This window comes from Antedon mediterranea, chromosome 5 (assembly GCF_964355755.1).
Source record: "Antedon mediterranea chromosome 5, ecAntMedi1.1, whole genome shotgun sequence".
NCBI classification, from domain to species: domain Eukaryota; kingdom Metazoa; phylum Echinodermata; class Crinoidea; order Comatulida; family Antedonidae; genus Antedon; species Antedon mediterranea.
In genome coordinates this window covers 18440636-18464031 of record NC_092674.1, presented here as the reverse complement: position 1 = coordinate 18464031, position 23396 = coordinate 18440636, and the positions used below count along the sequence as shown (strand labels likewise).

At 30.0% G+C, this 23396-nt stretch overlaps 2 long non-coding RNA genes across 4 annotated transcripts in view; both read right to left on the bottom strand.

The window, feature by feature from the left end:
• Positions 1-22826, bottom strand: part of LOC140049542 (uncharacterized) — a 37598-nt gene extending 14772 nt beyond the window's left edge. The window contains exon 1 of the long non-coding RNA XR_011845295.1: positions 22723-22826. This is a non-coding gene — a long non-coding RNA (uncharacterized lncRNA). The remainder of the gene's footprint in view (positions 1-22722) is intronic.
• Positions 1906-20892, bottom strand: LOC140048668 (uncharacterized). Of its 3 annotated transcripts, none has more exons than XR_011845109.1 (9): positions 20773-20892; positions 19883-19948; positions 19589-19668; positions 19220-19277; positions 17900-17976; positions 17503-17667; positions 17260-17331; positions 16433-16909; positions 1906-2192 (listed from the first exon to the last, which is right to left on the bottom strand). It is a non-coding gene; the product is annotated as an uncharacterized lncRNA (long non-coding RNA). The 3 variants fall into 3 exon arrangements; XR_011845108.1 differs by having other exon boundaries at positions 19883-19953; positions 20780-20891; XR_011845107.1 differs by having other exon boundaries at positions 19883-19953; positions 20773-20890.
• Positions 22827-23396: the final 570 nt, after the last annotated feature.

The following is a 23396-nucleotide window of genomic DNA, read 5'->3' as shown; positions in this document are numbered from 1 at the left end:
TACGTTGGCTATGGACGTTTGCTACGTTGGAGTTTTCATTGCCCATGTGACGTCATTTCCGTTATTTCTTCTTCGAAAATTGAAAGGAAATGTGATGTGCGATGAAATTATGATTTGCCATTTGCGACGGATTTCAGGCTTTCCAACAACTTTATAAAAAATAATTAATGTACGTAATTTTGTGTATTTTGTACCAAACATAGGCTAGGAGCCTAGGCAGGTAGGGTTTTTACCCATATCGGGGCTTTGATGTCAGACTTTTCAAATCAAATAAATCATTTGATTATAGCCTTCTAGGTCTAGCTAGGCCTAGGCTAGGCCTAGTAGCTAGGGCTCATCATAATAGGCAAGCCTAGCCTAGAGGCCTAGTAGTAGTAGGCTACTAGGCCTAGGTAGGCCTAGCTTAATAGAGGACCTAGGCTTAGGCCTAACCTACTAGGCCTGTAGCCTACATAGGTAGGTAGGCCCTAGCTAGGGCCTGTCTGTAGGCTAGGCTAAGGCTTAGCCTAACTAAGTAAGGCCTTATGAAGGCTTTTTTATGCTGTATGTGTTTTACACTACAGTACCTTTGTTTAATTTTATTTCTAAATGTGTTATGCAAATTGTTAAATAATTATTTTATTTCTTTCAGGTTGTGATATTATAATATATTAATATAAAAAGATGTGAAAGTTTTAAAGCCCATCCTAAAAGTTAGTTGATAATAATAACCAACTAATATTAAATGTTGGTGGAAGAACATTTGTCTTGTCTGAAATCAATGAAGATGATGTAGCTGACGCTGTGCAGAAATACTAATAATAAAAAGATGATGATGAGAATACAAAATACAGTAATAAATAGCATATGATAGTAGTAGGCCTGTGTTTAACTTGAAAAAAGGTGTCAAAATCATTAATAAAAACTAATTAATAAAGGTAAATCAGCAAATGTGTTTACTTTACTGTAGTTTTGTATTTTTCTCAATAAATTAGTGACGTACAAAGCTGAGTGTGGGGTGGGTTACTACAGTATTTCCAAGTACCTAGATTAAGTTTAGTAAGCTTCTACAGTAATCTACACCAAGTAAGTTTGTATGACAAAATGTTATCAAGTACATGCAAACATGATGTTATATTTCTTTTTAAACGGATGAATAGAGATTATAATTGAATACATTGACTATACAAGATTGTTTTTTTAACTTGTTTTTGGTCGAAAATAAATAGAAAATAACATTGGAGCATGTTAATAAAATGTAGTTGATAACATTTTATATAATAAAAACCATATGTTGACAGACACTAATAGACCTACGTTGTGGACAACACTGATGCAGTGTTATACAACTTTGGATGTTACAAGAATTATGGACTTGAAAATCAACAACTCTATCCATAATCATCATCGTGTGCTAGGGTTCTCATAATTCATTTTTAATTCATGTTTAATGTAGTAAACCTCATAATTATGGCAGTCAGGATCAAGTCCAGAAGTGCAAAAGCACTTGTCATGACTTGACCCTTTTCAGCAAAACAAAAGGTTTCAGTTTAAAGTAAATCAGAAATAAGGTTTAACAAGTATATATAACCAGTTTAAAAAAACCAATCACATTGACTTAAAGATGTACTGTCTTCCAAAAACATGAACACTGAAGATTAATAAAATTAATGCAAGTAATTTAACTTTAGGATGATGAGCTTTTTAAATAGTGGCCCAGTGTGAGCAAAATAAGGAGAGAATAGTAATAAATGGAATGACTAGTTAGAACCCAACTGCAGCCTTCATCTGTAGCTGTATGTATTAGATAAAAGCAGGTACACACAGAATTGAAGACAACTTTTATAACTTTATTTCATCTTTGATTTAATTTAATAAGAAATTAAAATAAAACTTACAAATTACTAAAAACAAACTAAGGGAAGAGCTTAAATTAATTCAAAATAATTATTTCTTATAAAAGGTAACACATTTAATAGTTTAACCTGGAAAGGCTAAAGAATTAAGGCCTATGTAAGCATTTATGTAACGTTTGTTAAAAAATGTCATTGAATACAAGTCCTGGCCAATCATTCATGCAACCAAACACTATGGAGCTGCTGCTGTATAATGTTGATGAGTTTCAAATGAATAGGTGAATACATTTAGACTTCTACTTCAGTATGCTCATTCTATGAAAATGCTCCTTCAATGACAGTCCAAACAGCAACACACTGTGGGTAGAAGAATATTGCAGGATTTAACCAGGTTTCACAATAAGCATGTTAAGTGTTCATTTAATTGACTGCAAACATTAAAATTGTATCAGTAATACTAGTAAAAGTACAGTTGTTTAACAATAGTTACTTTTGGTTTTTGCATTTGGGTGTATAATTAAATTTGTAATTGTTTTTTTCTAAGAAATTAGTTAAGTGTCCTGTATTGTTTTATTGTCTAATAAATGATTTTTCAAACAGTTGTATTGGTAGATTTGTCTAGTATATATGTTTTATAATAACTTTACCCCTACAAATGTCTAACTACTTAAATGTTCTGTACTGTTGTGTTGTTTACCAGATGATTTCTAAACAAATTATTCTGTTAGATTTGTCTAAAATACAGCTGTACTCTTAATCGTGCTGTATAATAACTGTATCCACACAGATGTCTAACTTCTTGAATGTCCTGTGTCGTTGTGTTGTCTAATGGATGATTTCTAAACAAATTATTTGTCTAAAATTGTGTGCTATAATAACTGTACCCCTACACACGTGTAACTAGTTAAATGTGAAATGTGTATTATTGGGTTGTTCAATAGATTATTTCTCAAATTTTACTGTTAAATTTGTCTAAAATATTTACTCTAAATTGTGCTCTATAATAACTGTAACCTAAATACTTGAATGTCTTGTATTGTTGAGTTGTTCAATAGATGATTTATCAACTAATTATACTTCAGATTTGTCTAAAATATGTACTCTTAATTGTGTGCTATAATAACTGTACCCCTACACATGTCTAACTACTTGAATGTCCTGTATTGTTGGGTTGTTCTATAGATGATTTCTCAACCAGTTGTAATGTTAGATTTGTCTAAAATATGTACTCCTAATTGTGTTCTATAATATCTGTACTCCTCCCTACAAATGTGAACTACTAGAATTTCCTGTGTTATTGTGTTGTCTATTAGATGATTTCTCAACCAAATTATACTGTTAGATTTGTCTAAAATATGTACTCTTGATTGTGCTCTATAATAACTGTACCCCTACACATGTCTAACAACTTGAATGTCCTGTATTATTGGGTTGTTTCATTTAGAATTTCTCAACTAATTCTACTTCAGATTTGTCTAAAATATTTACTCCTAATTGTGTTCTATAATAACTGTACCATGTATAATTGTTTTGTCTAAAAGTTCTTAACCAATTATAGTGTTAGATTTGCTGTTTTTTATTTTGCCCTAAACAACTAACTAAATTAAACTGCATTCCTCTCTTTAATTTTGTTGTAAGTAACTAACAAATCTAAACTGAATTCCTTTGTTTAACTTTGTCATTAAGCAACTAACTAAACTGAACTGCATTGCTGTGTTTAATTTTGCCCTAAACAACTAACTAAACTGAACTGCATTGCTGTGTTTAATTTTGCCTTAAACAACTAACTAAACTGAACTGCATTGCTCGGTTTAATTTTGTTCTACAACCAATAGATCAAACTACAATGTACTCTTAATTGTGTTCTATAATAACTCTACCCCTACACATGTCTAACTACTTGAATGCTCTGCATTATTGTGTTGTCTAATAGATGATTTCTTAACCAATTATTCTGTTAAATATGTTTAAAATATGTACTCCTAAATGGGTTCTATAAGAATTCTAACCCTACACATGTTACTATGTGCTGTAATATTGTGTTGTCTAATAGATTAGATAGATAGATTTCTCAACCAATTATTCTGTTAGATTTGTCTCAAATATTTACTCTTAATTGTGTCCTATAACCTGAACTGCTGTGTTTAATTTTGTCCTATAACTAACTAAACTAAACTGAATTGCTCTGTTTAATTTTGTTCTACAACCAACTTAACTAAACTTCTCTATTTAATTTTGTCTTACAACCAACTAAACTAAACTGAATTGCTATGTTTAATTGTGTCTTACAACCAACTAAACTAACTGAATTGCACAAGTCTAAATATTTGAATGTTCTGTAGTATTGTGTTGTCTACTAGATAATTTCTTAACCAATTATACTTTTAGATTTGTCTAAAATATGTACACTTAATGATGTTCTATAATAACTGTACCCCTACACATGTCTAAATATTTGAATGTTCTGTATTGTTTTGTTGTCTACTAGATAATTTCCCAACCAATTATACTTTTAAATTTGTCTAAAATATATTATCTTAATTGTTGTCTACAATAACTGTACCCCTACATATGTCTAAATATTTGAATGCTCTGTATTATTGTTTTGGCTAATAGATGAATGGCTGTGTTTAATTTTGTTCTACAACCAACTTAACTAAACTGAACTGCTGTGTTTAATTATGTCCTACAACCAACTAATCTAAACTGAATTGCTCGGTTTAATTTTGTTCTACAACCAACTAAATTAAACTGAATTGCTCTGTTTATTCTGTTCTACAACCAACTAAACTAAACTGAATTACTCTGTTTATTTTGTTCTACAACCAACTAAACTAAACTAAACTGAACTGCTGTGTTTACCTGTTTCCTATAACCAATTAAACTAAACTGTTCTGTTTAGTTTTGTTCTACACACAACTCAACTAAACTGAACTGAACTGCTGTGTTTAATTGTGTCTTACAACCAACTAAACTAAACTGAATTACTCTGTTTAATTGTGTCTTACAACCAACTAAACTAAACTGAATTACTCTGTTTAATTGTGTCCTAAAAACAACTAAACTAAACTGAATTGCTATGTTTAATTGTGTCCTAAAACCAACTAAACTACACTGAATTGCTATGTTTAATTGTGTCTTACAACCAACTAAACTAAACTGAATTACTCTGTTTAATTGTGTCCTAAAACCAACTAAACTAAACTGAATTGCTATGTTTAATTGTGTCCTAAAACCAACTAAACTACACTGAATTGCTCTGTTTAATTGTGTCCTAAAACCAACTAAACTAAACTGAATTGCTATGTTTAATTGTGTCTTAACACCAACTAAACTAAACTGAATTGCTCTGTTTAATTGTGTCCTACAGCCAACTAAGCTAAATTAGAATTGCTCTGTTTAATGTTGTTCTACAACCAAATAAAATAAACTGAATTACTCTGTTAAATTGTGTCCTACAACCAACTAAACTAAATTGAATTTCTCTGTTTATTTTGTTCTAAACTAAACTGCTGTGTTTAATTGGGTCCTAAAACCAACTAAACTAAATTTCTCTGTTTAATTACTAAACTAAACTGTGCTGCTGTGTTAAATTGTGTCCTACAACCAACTAAACTAAACTAAGCTGCTGTGTTTAATTTTGTCCTACAACCAACTAAACTAAATTAAATTGCTCTGTTTAATTTTGTTCTACAACCAACTAAACTAAACTGAATTGCTCTGTTTAATTGTGTCCTACAACCAACTAAACTAAACTAAGCTGCTGTGTTCAATTGTGTCCTATAACCAACTAAACAAAATTTCTCTGTTTAATTGTGTCCTCTAACAAACTAAACTAAATTGCTCTGTTTAATTTTGTTCTAGAACCACACGTGTAACTAGTTGAATGTGAAATTTGCATTATTGGGTTGTTCAATAGATTATTTCTCAACCAATTGTATTGTTAAATTTGTCTAAAATATTTACTCTAAATTGTGCTCTATAATAACTGTAACCTAAATACTTGAATGTCTTGTATTGTTGAGTTGTTCAATAGATGATTTATCAACTAATTATACTTCAGATTTGTCTAAAATATGTACTCTTAATTGTGTGCTATAATAACTGTACCCCTACACATGTCTAACTACTTGAATGTCCTGTATTGTTGGGTTGTTCTATAGATGATTTCTCAACCAGTTGTAATGTTAGATTTGTCTAAAATATGTACTCCTAATTGTGTTCTATAATATCTGTACTCCTCCTTACAAATGTGAACTACTAGAATGTCCTGTATTATTGTGTTGTCTATTAGATGATTTCTCAACCAAATTATACTGTTAGATTTGTCTAAAATATGTACTCTTGATTGTGCTCTATAATAACTGTACCCCTACACATGTCTAACAACTTGAATGTCCTGTATTATTGGGTTGTTTCATTTAGAATTTCTCAACTAATTCTACTTCAGATTTGTCTAAAATATTTACTCCTAATTGTGTTCTATAATAACTGTACCATGTATAATTGTTTTGTCTAAAAGTTCTTAACCAATTATAGTGTTAGATTTGCTGTTTTTTATTTTGCCCTAAACAACTAACTAAATTAAACTGCATTCCTCTCTTTAATTTTGTTGTAAGTAACTAACAAATCTAAACTGAATTCCTTTGTTTAACTTTGTCATTAAGCAACTAACTAAACTGAACTGCATTGCTGTGTTTAATTTTGCCCTAAACAACTAACTAAACTGAACTGCATTGCTGTGTTTAATTTTGCCTTAAACAACTAACTAAACTGAACTGCATTGCTCGGTTTAATTTTGTTCTACAACCAATAGATCAAACTACAATGTACTCTTAATTGTGTTCTATAATAACTCTACCCCTACACATGTCTAACTACTTGAATGCTCTGCATTATTGTGTTGTCTAATAGATGATTTCTTAACCAATTATTCTGTTAAATATGTTTAAAATATGTACTCCTAAATGGGTTCTATAAGAATTCTAACCCTACACATGTTTAACTACTATGTGCTGTAATATTGTGTTGTCTAATAGATTAGATAGATAGATTTCTCAACCAATTATTCTGTTAGATTTGTCTCAAATATTTACTCTTAATTGTGTCCTATAACCTGAACTGCTGTGTTTAATTTTGTCCTACAACCAACTAAACTAAACTGAATTGCTCTGTTTAATTTTGTTCTACAACCAAATTAACTAAACTTCTCTATTTAATTTTGTCTTACAACCAACTAAACTAAACTGAATTGCTATGTTTAATTGTGTCTTACAACCAACTAAACTTACTGAATTGCACAAGTCTAAATAGTTGAATGTTTTGTAGTATTGTGTTGTCTACTAGATAATTTCTTAACCAATTATACTTTTAGATTTGTCTAAAATATGTACACTTAATGATGTTCTATAATAACTGTACCCCTACACATGTCTAAATATTTGAATGTTCTGTATTGTTTTGTTGTCTACTAGATAATTTCCCAACCAATTATACTTTTAAATTTGTCTAAAATATATTATCTTAATTGTTGTCTACAATAACTGTACCCCTACATATGTCTAAATATTTGAATGCTCTGTATTATTGTTTTGGCTAATAGATGAATGGCTGTGTTTAATTTTGTTCTACAACCAACTTAACTAAACTGAACTGCTGTGTTTAATTATGTCCTACAACCAACTAATCTAAACTGAATTGCTCGGTTTAATTTTGTTCTACAACCAACTAAACTAAACTGAATTGCTATGTTTAATTGTGTCCTAAAACCAACTAAACTACACTGAATTGCTCTGTTTAATTGTGTCCTAAAACCAACTAAACTAAACTTAATTGCTATGTTTAATTGTGTCTTAACACCAACTAAACTAAATTAGAATTGGTCTGTTTAATGTTGTTCTACAACCAAATAAAATAAACTGAATTACTCTGTTAAATTGTGTCCTACAACCAACTAAACTAAACTGAATTTCTTTGTTTATTTTGTTCTAAACTAAACTGAACTTCTGTGTTTAATTGGGTCCTAAAACCAACTAAACTAAATTTCTCTGTTTCATTACTAAACTAAACTGTGCTGCTGTGTTAAATTGTGTCCTACAACCAACTAAACTAAACTAAGCTGCTGTGTTTAATTTTGTCCTACAACCAACTAAACTAAATTAAATTGCTCTGTTTAATTTTGTTCTACAACCAACTAAACTAAACTGAATTGCTCTGTTTAATTGTGTCCTACAACCAACTAAACTAAACTAAGCTGCTGTGTTCAATTGTGTCCTATAACCAACTAAACTAAATTTCTCTGTTTAATTGTGTCCTCTAACAAACTAAACTAAATTGCTCTGTTTAATTTTGTTCTAGAACCACACGTGTAACTAGTTGAATGTGAAATTTGCATTATTGGGTTGTTCAATAGATTATTTCTCAACCAATTGTATTGTTAAATTTGTCTAAAATATTTACTCTAAATTGTGCTCTATAATAACTGTAACCTAACTACTTGAATGTCTTGTATTGTGGAGTTGTTCAATAGATGATTTATCAACTAATTATACTTCAGATTTGTCTAAAATATGTACTCTTAATTGTGTGCTATAATAACTGTACCCCTACACATGTCTAACTACTTGAATGTCCTGTATTGTTGGGTTGTTCTATAGATGATTTCTTAACCAGTTGTAATGTTAGATTTGTCTAAAATATGTACTCCTAATTGTGTTCTATAATATCTGTACTCCTCCCTACAAATGTGAACTACTAGAATGTCCTGTATTATTATGTTGTCTATTAGATGATTTCTCAACCAAATTATACTGTTAGATTTGTCTAAAATATGTACTCTTGATTGTGCTCTATAATAACTGTACCCCTACACATGTCTAACAACTTGAATGTCCTGTATTATTGGGTTGTTTCATTTAGAATTTCTCAACTAATTATACTTCAGATTTGTCTAAAATATTTACTCCTAATTGTGTTCTATAATAACTGTACCATGTATAATTGTTTTGTCTAAAAGTTCTTAACCAATTATAGTGTTAGATTTGCTGTTTTTTATTTTGCCCTAAACAACTAACTAAATTAAACTGCATTCCTCTCTTTAATTTTGTTGTAAGTAACTAACAAATCTAAACTGAATTCCTTTGTTTAACTTTGTCATTAAGCAACTAACTAAACTGAACTGCATTGCTGTGTTTAATTTTGCCCTAAACAACTAACTAAACTGAACTGCATTGCTGTGTTTAATTTTGCCTTAAACAACTAACTAAACTTAACTGCATTGCTCGGTTTAATTTTGTTCTACAACCAATAGATCAAACTACAATGTACTCTTAATTGTGTTCTATAATAACTCTACCCCTACACATGTCTAACTACTTGAATGCTCTGCATTATTGTGTTGTCTAATAGATGATTTCTTAACCAATTATTCTGTTAAATATGTTTAAAATATGTACTCCTAAATGGGTTCTATAAGAATTCTAACCCTACACATGTTTAACTACTATGTGCTGTAATATTGTGTTGTCTAATAGATTAGATAGATAGATTTCTCAACCAATTATTCTGTTAGATTTGTCTCAAATATTTACTCTTAATTGTGTCCTATAACCTGAACTGCTGTGTTTAATTTTGTCCTACAACCAACTAAACTAAACTGAATTGCTCTGTTTAATTTTGTTCTACAACCAAATTAACTAAACTTCTCTATTTAATTTTGTCTTACAACCAACTAAACTAAACTGAATTGCTATGTTTAATTGTGTCTTACAACCAACTAAACTTACTGAATTGCACAAGTCTAAATAGTTGAATGTTTTGTAGTATTGTGTTGTCTACTAGATAATTTCTTAACCAATTATACTTTTAGATTTGTCTAAAATATGTACACTTAATGATGTTCTATAATAACTGTACCCCTACACATGTCTAAATATTTGAATGTTCTGTATTGTTTTGTTGTCTACTAGATAATTTCCCAACCAATTATACTTTTAAATTTGTCTAAAATATATTATCTTAATTGTTGTCTACAATAACTGTACCCCTACATATGTCTAAATATTTGAATGCTCTGTATTATTGTTTTGGCTAATAGATGAATGGCTGTGTTTAATTTTGTTCTACAACCAACTTAACTAAACTGAACTGCTGTGTTTAATTATGTCCTACAACCAACTAATCTAAACTGAATTGCTCGGTTTAATTTTGTTCTACAACCAACTAAACTAAACTGAATTGCTATGTTTAATTGTGTCCTAAAACCAACTAAACTACACTGAATTGCTCTGTTTAATTGTGTCCTAAAACCAACTAAACTAAACTGAATTGCTATGTTTAATTGTGTCTTAACACCAACTAAACTAAACTGAATTACTCTGTTTAATTGTGTCCTACAGCCAACTAAGCTAAATTAGAATTTGTCTGTTTAATGTTGTTCTACAACCAAATAAAATAAACTGAATTACTCTGTTAAATTGTGTCCTACAACCAACTAAACTAAACTGAATTTCTCTGTTTATTTTGTTCTAAACTAAACTGAACTTCTGTGTTTAATTGGGTCCTAAAACCAACTAAACTAAATTTCTCTGTTTCATTACTAAACTAAACTGTGCTGCTGTGTTAAATTGTGTCCTACAACCAACTAAACTAAACTAAGCTGCTGTGTTTAATTTTGTCCTACAACCAACTAAACTAAATTAAATTGCTCTGTTTAATTTTGTTCTACAACCAACTAAACTAAACTGAATTGCTCTGTTTAATTGTGTCCTACAACCAACTAAACTAAACTAAGCTGCTGTGTTCAATTGTGTCCTATAACCAACTAAACTAAATTTCTCTGTTTAATTGTGTCCTCTAACAAACTAAACTAAATTGCTCTGTTTAATTTTGTTCTAGAACCACACGTGTAACTAGTTGAATGTGAAATTTGCATTATTGGGTTGTTCAATAGATTATTTCTCAACCAATTGTATTGTTAAATTTGTCTAAAATATTTACTCTAAATTGTGCTCTATAATAACTGTAACCTAACTACTTGAATGTCTTGTATTGTGGAGTTGTTCAATAGATGATTTATCAACTAATTATACTTCAGATTTGTCTAAAATATGTACTCTTAATTGTGTGCTATAATAACTGTACCCCTACACATGTCTAACTACTTGAATGTCCTGTATTGTTGGGTTGTTCTATAGATGATTTCTTAACCAGTTGTAATGTTAGATTTGTCTAAAATATGTACTCCTAATTGTGTTCTATAATATCTGTACTCCTCCCTACAAATGTGAACTACTAGAATGTCCTGTATTATTATGTTGTCTATTAGATGATTTCTCAACCAAATTATACTGTTAGATTTGTCTAAAATATGTACTCTTGATTGTGCTCTATAATAACTGTACCCCTACACATGTCTAACAACTTGAATGTCCTGTATTATTGGGTTGTTTCATTTAGAATTTCTCAACTAATTCTACTTCAGATTTGTCTAAAATATTTACTCCTAATTGTGTTCTATAATAACTGTACCATGTATAATTGTTTTGTCTAAAAGTTCTTAACCAATTATAGTGTTAGATTTGCTGTTTTTTATTTTGCCCTAAACAACTAACTAAATTAAACTGCATTCCTCTCTTTAATTTTGTTGTAAGTAACTAACAAATCTAAACTGAATTCCTTTGTTTAACTTTGTCATTAAGCAACTAACTAAACTGAACTGCATTGCTGTGTTTAATTTTGCCCTAAACAACTAACTAAACTGAACTGCATTGCTGTGTTTAATTTTGCCTTAAACAACTAACTAAACTGAACTGCATTGCTCGGTTTAATTTTGTTCTACAACCAATAGATCAAACTACAATGTACTCTTAATTGTGTTCTATAATAACTCTACCCCTACACATGTCTAACTACTTGAATGTCCTGTATTATTGGGTTGTTCAATAGATGATTTTTCAATCAATTAGACTTTTAGATTTGTCTAAAATATGTACTCTTAATTGTGTGCTATAATAACTGTACCCCTACACATGTCTGACTACTTTAATGTCCTGTATTGTTGAGTTTTTCAATAGATAATTTCTCAATCAATTAGACTTTTAGATTTGTCTAAAATATGTACTCTTAATTGTGTGCTATAATAACTGTACCCCTACACATGTCTGACTACTTTAATGTCCTGTATTGTTGAGTTGTTCAATAGATAATTTTTCAATCAATTATACTTTTAGATTTGTCTAAAATATGTACTCCTAATTGTGTTCTATAATAACTGCCCCCTACACATGTCTGACTACTTGAATGTTCTGTATTATTGAGTTGTTCAATAGATGATTTCTCAACCAATTACACTGTTAGATTTGCTGTTTTATTTTGCCCTAAACAACTAACTAAACTGAACTGTATTGCTGTGTTTATATTTCACCTACAATTCCAACTAAACTGAACTGAAATCCTGTGTTTAATTTTGCCCTAAACATCTAACTAACCTGAACTGCATTGCTGTGTTTAAATTTCTTCTACAACCAATTGATAAAAACTACAATTTACTCAGATTAATTGTGTTCTATAATAACTGTCCCCCTACACATGTCTAACTACCTGAATGTTCTGTATTATTGAGTTGTTCAATAGATGATTTCTCAACCAATTACACTGTTAGATTTGCTGTTTATTTGCCCTAAACAACTAACTAAACTGAACTGCATTGCTGTGTTTAAATTTATCCTACAACCAATAGATCAAACTACAATTTACTCTTAATTGTGCTCTATAATAACTGTACCCCTACACATGTCTAACTACTTGAATGTCCTGTATTATTGGGTTGTTCAATAGATGATTTTTCAACAAATAGTACTGTTAGATTTGTCTAAAATATGTACTCTTAATTGTGTTCTATAATAACTGTACCCCTACACTTGTCTGACTACTTTAATGTCCTGTATTGTTGAGTTGTTCAATAGATAATTTTTCAATCAATTATACTTTTAGATTTGTCTAAAATATGTACTCCTAATTGTGTTCTATAATAACTGCCCCCCCACATGTCTAACTACTTGAATGTCCTGTATTATTGTGTTGTCCAATAGATGATTTCTCAACCAATTACACTGTTAGATTTGCTGTTTTATTTTGCCCTAAACAACTAACTAAACTGAACTGTATTGCTGTGTTTAAATTTCACCTACAACCAATTGATAAAAACTACAATTTACTCTTAATTGTGTTCTAAAATAACTGTACCCCTACACATGTCTAACTACTTGAATGTTCTGTATTATTGAGTTGTTCAATAGATGATTTCTCAACCAATTACACTGTTAGATGTGTTGTTTTATTTTGCCCTAAACAACTAACTAAACTGAACTGTATTGCAGTGTTTATATTTCACCTACAATTCCAACTAAACTGAACTGCAATCCTGTGTTTAATTTTGCCCTAAACATCTAACTGAACTGAACTGCATTGCTGTGTTTAAATTTCTTCTACAACTAACTAAACTGAACTGTATTCCTGTGTTTAATTTTGCCCTAAACAACTAACTAACCTGAACTGCATTGCTGTGTTTAAATTTCTTCTACAACCAATTGATAAAAACTACAATTTACTCTTAATTGTGTTCTATAATAACTGTCCCCCCAGACATGTCTAACTACCTGAATGTTCTGTATTATTGAGTTGTTCAATAGATGATTTCTCAACCAATTACACTGTTAGATTTGCTGTTTATTTTGCCCTAAACAACTAACTAAACTGAACTGTATTGCTGTGTTTAAATTTCACCTACAACCAACTAAACTGAACTGCAATCCTGTGCTTAATTTTGCCCTAAACAACTAACTAACCTGAACTGCATTGCTGTGTTTAAATTTCTTCTACAACCAATTGATAAAAACTACAATTTACTCTTAATTGTGCTCTATAATAACTGTACCCCTACACATGTCTAACTACTTGAATGTCCTGTATTATTGGGTTGTTCAATAGATGATTTCTCAACAAATAGTACTGTTAGATTTGTCTAAAATATGTACTCTTAATTGTGCTCTATAATAACTGTACCCCTACACATGTCTGACTACTTTAATGTCCTGTATTGTTGAGTTGTTCAATAGATAATTTCTCAATCAATTAGACTTTTAGATTTGTCTAAAATATGTACTCTTAATTGTGCTCTATAATAACTGTACCCCTACACATGTCTGACTACTTTAATGTCCTGTATTGTTGAGTTGTTCAATAGATAATTTTTCAATCAATTATACTTTTAGATTTGTCTAAAATATGTACTCCTAATTGTGTTCTATAATAACTGCCCCCCTACACATGTCTAACTACTTGAATGTTCTGTATTATTGAGTTGTTCAATAGATGATTTCTCAACCAATTACACTGTTAGATTTGCTGTTTTATTTTGCCCTAAACAACTAACTAAACTGAACTGTATTGCTGTGTTTATATTTCACCTACAATTCCAACTAAACTGAACTGAAATCCTGTGTTTAATTTTGCCCTAAACATCTAACTAACCTGAACTGCATTGCTGTGTTTAAATTTCTTCTACAACCAATTGATAAAAACTACAATTTACTCAGATTAATTGTGTTCTATAATAACTGTCCCCCTACACATGTCTAACTACCTGAATGTTCTGTATTGTTGAGTTGTTCAATAGATAATTTCTCAATCAATTATACTTTTAGATTTGTCTAAAATATGTACTCTTAATTGTGCTCTATAATAACTGTCCCCTACACATGTCTAACTACTTGAATGTCCTGTATTATTGTGTTGTCCAATAGATGATTTCTCAACCAATTACACTGTTAGATTTGCTGTTTTATTTTGCCCTAAACAACTAACTAAACTGAACTGTATTGCTGTGTTTAAATTTCACCTACAACCAACTAAACTGAACTGCAATCCTGTGTTTAATTTTGCCCTAAACAACTAACTAACCTGAACTGCATTGCTGTGTTTAAATTTCTTCTACAACCAATTGATAAAAACTACAATTTACTCTTAATTGTGTTCTATAATAACTGTCCCCCAGACATGTCTAACTACTTGAATGTCCTGTATTATTGAGTTGTTCAATAGATGATTTCTCAACCAATTACACTGTTAGATTTGTTGTTTTATTTTGCCCTAAACAACTAACTAAACTAAACTGAACTGCATTGCTGTGTTTAAATTTATCCTACAACCAATAGATCAAACTACAATGTACTCTTAATTGTGTTCTATAATAACTCTACCCCTACACATGTCCGACTACTTTAATGTCCTGTATTGTTGAGTTCTTCAATAGATAATTTCTCAATCAATTAGACTTTTAGATTTGTCTTTAATATGTACTCTTAATTGTGTTCTAAAATAACTGTACCCCTACACATGTCTAACTACTTGAATGTTCTGTATTATTGAGTTGTTCAATAGATGATTTCTCAACCAATTACACTGTTAGATTTGTTGTTTTATTTTGCCCTAAACAACTAACTAAACTGAACTGTATTGCTGTGTTTATATTTCACCTACAACCAACTAAACTGAACTGCAATACTGTGTTTAATTTTGGCCTAAACAACTAACTAACCTGAACTGCATTGCTGTGTTTAAATTTCTTCTACAACTAACTAAACTGAACTGTATTCCTGTGTTTAATTTTGCCATAAACCACTAATTAACCTAAACTGCATTGCTGTGTTTAAATTTCTTCTACAACCAATTGATAAAAACTACAATTTACTCTTAATTGTGTTCTATAATAACTGTACTCTTAAACATGTCTAACTACTTGAATGGCTATTGGGTTGTTCAATAGATGATTTCTCAACCAATTATAATTTTAGAGTTGTCAAATATATGTACTCCTAAATAGGTTATATAATAACTGTACCCCTACACATGTCTAACTACTTGAATGTCCTGTATTATTGGGTTGTTCAATAGATAAATTGAATTGGTCGGTTTAATTTTGTTCTACAACCAACTTAACTAAACTGAATTGCTGTGTTTAATTGTGTTCTACAAACCACTAAACTAAACTACATTGTTGTGTCTACATTTGTCCTACAACAATTAACCAAACTAAACTATGTTCACTTTTGTTTCACAACCAACTAAATTCCATTGCTGTGTTTAAATTTGTCCTACAGTACAATTAACTAAACTATACTAAACTGAATTGATGTTTTTAATTGTTTTCCTATACAGAAAATAACTAAACTGAACTGTATTACCCTGTTTAAATATGTTCTACAACCAACTAAACTACATTGCTGCTTTTAATTTTTCCCTACAGTAAATAACTAAACTAAACTGTATTCCTTAGTTTAATTTTGTCCTACAACAACTAACTGAACTGTATTGCTGTTTTTAATTTTTCCCTACAGTAATTAACTAAACTGACTGCATTTCTGTGTTTAACTTTAGTCTAGTACAAGAAGACTTAATTTGTTCTACATTAAATACAAGCTATTCTAAAATGTGTTTTGTGTATGTTGGTGTGTGAGTGTGTTTATGTATGGTTAGTAGATAAATGAAACATTGTTAGTAAATTAAAGCAAAACATTTATAATGAGTTTACTGATTACCTTAATTATTAATAAGCCATTAACTTGTATGTGAAGTGGAGGATGTTTAAAACCACAGCAGTAACTGGGAAAAAAAATGAAAAAGCACATTTTAATAAACATTAGAAGTTGTTTAAAAAAAAGTTTTAATTTTCTGTTTGAAATGTAATACTTTACTAACAATTCTCAGATGTGTTACATTACACTTTTTTCGCTTCATTTTTAATTGTAAATGTATTTGCTTTGTATTGGCTTTAGAATTAATTTAAGACAACTGTTAAATTACATTTCTAGTCATTGACTTGGGTGCTTTGTTGTATTTAATTGGGCTTAAAATTGTTTAATTGTCATCTTGTTTTAACATGAATTAATGTGTATGAAAATAAAGACTATTAGTTATATTCAACCATCTCCTTTTTTTTCTTCCTAAATGTATTATTCATCTTGTTTCCACTTCCACTTCTAGATTATCCTCTTTCTTATCCATTATCAATATCACTGTTTAAAAAAAACCCATTATGTTCAGTCATTAGTATACAGTACTAATAAAACTAATAACATTTTTAGTGCATTATTCATTTTTATGACCTAAACAGACTGTATGTCTGTGTATCATATATTGTGATTTTTAACAATGAACAGCTGATGGAGAAGGGAAAGCTAAATTGAATTTGAGCATTTCAAATTAACTACTTTTTTACTGTCTTTTGTAATCGTGTTGTCAACTAATCACATTAGACATTTTGTTTGATAAATGTAATGTAAATTTAATTTCTAATTGTACTGCTACAATTATTACTATTATCTGATGGTTTAAAGCGTAAAGCAATATTGAGATGACCAATTACCTTTAAAAGACATCAAATTGTGAAGTAAGACTTGTTGAAAGCAACAATACTTGGTACTAATCATAGCAGAGGCTGAAAATATAATTAATTAAAAAAATATGTGAATAAACATTTTTACTTGTAGTACTAGCAGTTTTTTTTATTAGCATTTTTGCACCTAAATTACCTCTTTATTTTACATTTACTCTACAGTATTTCAATGCTATATGTTATTAGTTTGACTGGCCTCATTACATGTCCTACCATTGATTTCATCCTTTATTGTAATATAAAATATTAATTTAATTGATTGTTTTAATGTAAGGTATGATTTTAGTCATATATTCAACCATATATTTTCTGCTCCTTCATCTTGTTATTTTCCTCTCTTCTAGACCTTTTTTTCCATTTGTACCATCATGTTTTTCACTGAAAATAAACTGAATACAGTCAACACCAACAGCATTCAATAGTTACTATTTTAAGAAATCTCTTTTGTTACCACTAGGCCTACTACCATTATTTGGATTGAATTATTATTATTTATCACTTTATTTATAATTTTAAGGAGTAATTGTTATTTTTATGACCTAAACATAATTGTATTTTCATATGTTGTTAGTAACATTAAAACGTTGATTAAGCGTGGGACTTAAAATACCTGAAGTTAAGTTGATTTTTGAGTCATCAGAAATTGAATAGGCTAGTTGATTGAATACTCCAAACCGAACACTAAAACTAAAAATTAATTTGCATTATAATATAAGTCATATATAGTATTTTTAATTCATGAAAATAGTATTACAAAATTATGTTTAAAATATTTACGATGGATGCTTGATTACTGATTTAATGCGGGGCTTGTTCTAACTAAACTAAACTGCTGTGTTTAATTGTGTCCTACAACAAACTCCTAATTGTGTCCTATAATAACTATACCCCTACACATGTCTAACTACTTGAATGTCTTGTATTGTTGGGTTGTTTTATAGATGATTTCTCAACCAATTATACTTTCAGATTGTCTAAAATATTTACTTCTAATTGTGTTCTATAATAATAACTGTACCCCTACACATGTCTAACTACTTGAATGTCCAGTATTGTTGAGTGATTTAATAGATGATTTCTCAACCAATTACACTTTCAGATTGTCTAAAATATGTACTCTTAATTGTCTTCTATAATAACTGTACCACTACACATGTCTAACTACTTGAATGTCCTGTATTATTGGTTTGTTTAATAGATGATTTCTCAACCAATTATACTTTCAGATTGTCTAAATAGGTACTCTTAATTGTGTTCTATAATAACTGTACCGCTGCACATGTCTAACTACTTGAATGTCCTGTATTATTGGTTTGTTTAATGTTGTGTCAATAAATGATTTCTAAACCAATTTTTTCCTACAATTAACTAAATAAACTGCAATGTTTATGTGTTTATTTTTTCCTACAGTAAATAACTAAACTGAACTGTATTGCTGTGTCTGCATTTGTAATACAACAATTAACCAAACTGTTCATTTTTGTCCAACAACCAACTAAAACTAAACTTCATTCCTCTGTTATTTTTTTTTCCCTATACAGTAAATAACTAAACTCAACTGAACTGCATTCTCCTGTTTAAATTAGTTCTACAACCAACCACTAAACAACATTGCTCCGTTTAATTTTTATATACAGTAAATATAAACTAAACTGAACTGTATTCCTCTGTTTAATTTTAAGCAACTAACTAAGCTTTATTGATGTTGAATTTTGTCCTACAACTAATAAGCCTAGATCAAACTTTTGTTGTGTTTAATTTTGTCCTACAACTACATTGTTATGTTTACTTTTGTCCTACATTAAATACAAGCTATTCTAAAAGGTGTTTTGTGTATGTTGGTGTGTGAGTGTGTTTATGTATGGTTAGTAGATAAATGAAACATTGTTATAAATTAAAGCAAAACATTTATAATGAGTTTACTGATTACCTTAATTAAGCCATTAACTTGTATGTGATGTGGAGGATGTTTGAAACCACAGCAGTAACTGAAAAATGAAAAAGCACATTTTAATAAACATTAGAAGTTGTCTAAAATAAAAGTTTTAATTTTGTATTTTATTTATATTACATTTCTAACAATTCTGACTCTTACATTATACTTTTCTCACTTCATTTTAATTGTAAATGAATTTGCTTTGTATTGGCTTTAGAATTAATTTAAGACACCTGTTAAATTACATTTCATGGCATTGACTTGGGTGCTTTGTTGTATTTAATTGGGCTTAAAATAGTTTAATAGTCATTTTGTTTTAACATGAATTAATGTGTATGAAAATTGCCATACAGATAAGTATACCATATTTTTCCTGCTCCTTCATCTTGTTATTTTCCTCTCTTCTAGATATATTTTCTCCATTTGTACCATAATGTGTTTCACTGAAAAAAAAACTGAATACAGTCAACACCAACAGTATTTAATAGTTACTATTTTAAAACATCTCTTTTGCTACCATTATTTGGATTGAATTAATGTTTATTTATAATTTTAAAGAGTAATTGTTATTTTTATGACCTAATAGTAATTGTATTTTCATTATTATGTTGTTAGTCACATTAAACATAAGTTGAATAAGCTTGGGACTTAAAATACCTGAAGTTAAGTTGATTATTGAGTCATCAGAAATTGAGTAGTTGATTGAATACTCCAAACCGGACACTAAACTAAAAATTAATTTGCTTTGTAAGACATAATAGTATGTTTAATTTGTGAATAATAGTATTACAAAATTATGTTAAAAATATTTGGGATGGATGCTTGATTTAATGCGGGGATTGTTCTAAGCTAGCTGTTAATGATGTAGAAGGGAAACCTACAGTACACCTTCTGTAAATGTCTAGGCTAGGCCTAGGCCTAACTATGCTAGAAGTCAGATAGGCCCTAACATACATAATGTAGGTAGGGCCTAGAAAACTGTCAAAGCCTTTACTAGAGGTTCTAGCCTAGGCCTAGTCTAGTTTTAGGATGTAGGCTACATCTAGGCCTAGGCAGGTTTCTAGCACTGAGTACTACCTCTAGGTCTAGCCTAAGACAGGCTGGAGTAGGATAGGCCTACCCTAGCTAGGCCTAGTAGTAGGCTTGTAGGCCTAGGCTCCCAGGCTAAAGCTGTAAATAATAGGCCATGCTTATTTCTAGACATAGGCCTAGTCAGTGCCTATCCTATGCCTAGATTCCAGAAAAGTTAGGTCTAGGCCTACTCTGTTTATGCACTTACAAACCTGTAAACAGACACTAGGGCCTAGGCCTAATGTAGACCGAGGCCTAAGCGGTAAGCCTAATTAGGCCGCCTGGGCCGGGCGCAGCAGCCCCCCGGGCTGCACACAAGGTTTGGCAATTTATGTGCATCATAGACCTAAGGCCTAGGCCCCTAATTTACCTCTCATAGATTACCGCCAGAGAGTCAGATAACAACATTAAATATATAACATTGAACTATAACTATTTAAAAATCTATATTACAACAAAAATAAATAAAAACTTACGGTATACCTGGTTTATCTATAGTTTGCTGTAGGCTGTCGATGCTGTTGGGCCTAGGATGCTGTGGTTCCAGTGAAAATGCTTAGGATTTTTAAATTTCGTGACATTTAATCGCCAATTTAATTGTTTTAAAACTATATAAATCAATAAAATCAACGTCTAGTGGATGCGAAATGTTTTAATGATTACACATATTAAAGGAATTTTTGTTTCTAAAATGTTAAACAAAATAAATCGTAATTTAATACAAGACCTGCCACAAGTCCTTAAATTTGAAACGTTTTCCAATTTTAAAATGATAACAAAATTCCGAAAAATTGTAATATATACTTTTAAAATAATCATTTGCTAACTAAATGATGACTAATAATGAAAATAAAGCTTTTCATTATGTAAATTGCAATTTAATGATAATAAAGATATTTTAATAAGTCATTTTACATTTATAATAAACTTTGAGTGAACGAGACAATTATATTTGAGTTCTAGCGACCACAAAATCTAAAAAAAGTCGGTTTTTATTAAAAATATAAACACGCTTAAATTCAAAAAATCAAAATAGCAGATCGATAGTATGTTAAACATAGACTAACATACCTAAAAATAGTTTGTTTTCGTAAAGTAACCACGTTGTAAAAGCATTTTAAAAATTAAGAAAATACGTAGCAAACGGCCAAAATGAGCAATATTTTTTAAATATCTCCGAATTTGTTAAGTTTTATAAATCCAAATTTGGCACACATAATCCAACAATATATATGAACACATTGTACAAAAATTACATTTATTGAGTAAATACGTTAAACGCAATGACTATTTGAGTTTTGGTACGTAGCAAAATGACATCCCAATTTTTCGCGAAAAAATTCAATATAGAATTATTTTTTTTAAGTAACTTAAAATTAAGATAAATCGATGAAATTTCGTATACACGTTCTTTATATGATCTTCTATCGTATACAACAAAGAAATTTCAAATCGGATAAGTAAAAAAAAAATTAGAAGTTCAAAACGGTTAAGGTTGGTTGTTGTCAAATCAGGCCTATCAAAACTACTACCCGATAAGTAGGCATGATTCAGAAACCAATATTTCAAAAAGTGCGTGATAAGAAAATATAAGCTGATGATAGGGTAAACTCTATTAAATTGTCTTTATAAATGTGGTTATCCGATTAAATTTCGATCATTTTTACAAAAGTTATCGTAATTTAAAAATTTAAATTCTCAAGACGCTTTTGGCCGTTTGCTCCTATCGATGAGCAATGTAATTGAATAGGAAAACATATACGTCACAAGTCAAAATGCAAAGTAGCAAAGGCCATTTGAGAAATAGCACTATATATCCATCGTAGCAAAGGCCGTTGAGTTCTATATATATATATATATATATATATATATATATCCAAAGGAAAATTACTGAAAAAAAATGACAATGCTGTGGGTAACAGTGGCTGGATCTCAATGGAGATACAAAAATAAAAAGCGAAAAGCTAAATCAAAACGATAAAGTTATATTATCCGGGGACATTTTATGTAGGAGAATTTTACAGTAGGCGGAGGTTTGTACTCTCGGAGTACCCTCTAGTTAATAAATGTAATTAACTACAAATTGTTTGTAATTGTAGTATCCTTTGGGTTTAAAAAAACAATAATTTTGCCAAAATGTTCGAAATCTGGCGCAATTGATCTACGCTAATGTTTTTATGACCTTAAAGTAGCATTTTATGACATGTAGTAGTAGCCCTACATCTGAGACAACAAGTTGTTGTCTCAGCCTACGTAAAATTACAAAATCAGCAAGGATACTAGGCCCAGGCCTTTTAGGCCTACTAGTAAACCGGACCCATTAAACCCTATGATTTGCCGACATTGATAGGCCTATAGGTAGGCCTATTGGTAGACTAATCTTAAGTGTAGTAGCTACAACGTGTAATCATGATATATATACTCACCACCATTGTCTACTTCTTGTGGGAAAAATAATAATGGACAAGGTACTTTTATTCATTAATCCATGCTTCGTTTGTTAGACTTGCCTTGTGTCTACGTTTCAAAACGAGCGCTAGAGACTAGAGAGTAGTAGCCTAGAGCAAAGAATAATATCACAAGAATGAGTATTCCACGATTTTTGCATGAGAAATTTGTAACAGAGAGCTCCAGAGAGTGATGCCCGCCCTCATAAGGGCGGATGTATACATACTAAATAAGACTTGATTTAATAGATATTATACATGTCACACTAAATAGAATTATGATAATAATAATAATATATTTTGCAATTGTAAACTATTTTATAATACATATTTATTAACAAACTAGTGTACATTCACTTTTACAGACAATTATTTACTAACATGCTAAATTAGTTCACAAAAAAGGCCTAACACAGCAACACCAAAAATCAACGAATCGTTACTCAGCACGGCATATTCTTTACCATTGCCGCGTACTACTCTACGCCCGGTAAATTAAGTATTGTTTTTATGATATAAATTAGTATAAAATACATGTTATTAATAGGATAAAAAGTTAAATTTCATTAACATTTATTTGTTTTACCAGAAACAATTTAAATATAGGAATATTATTAAACTATCCTTTGTGAAAACGCGTAAACACCAACACG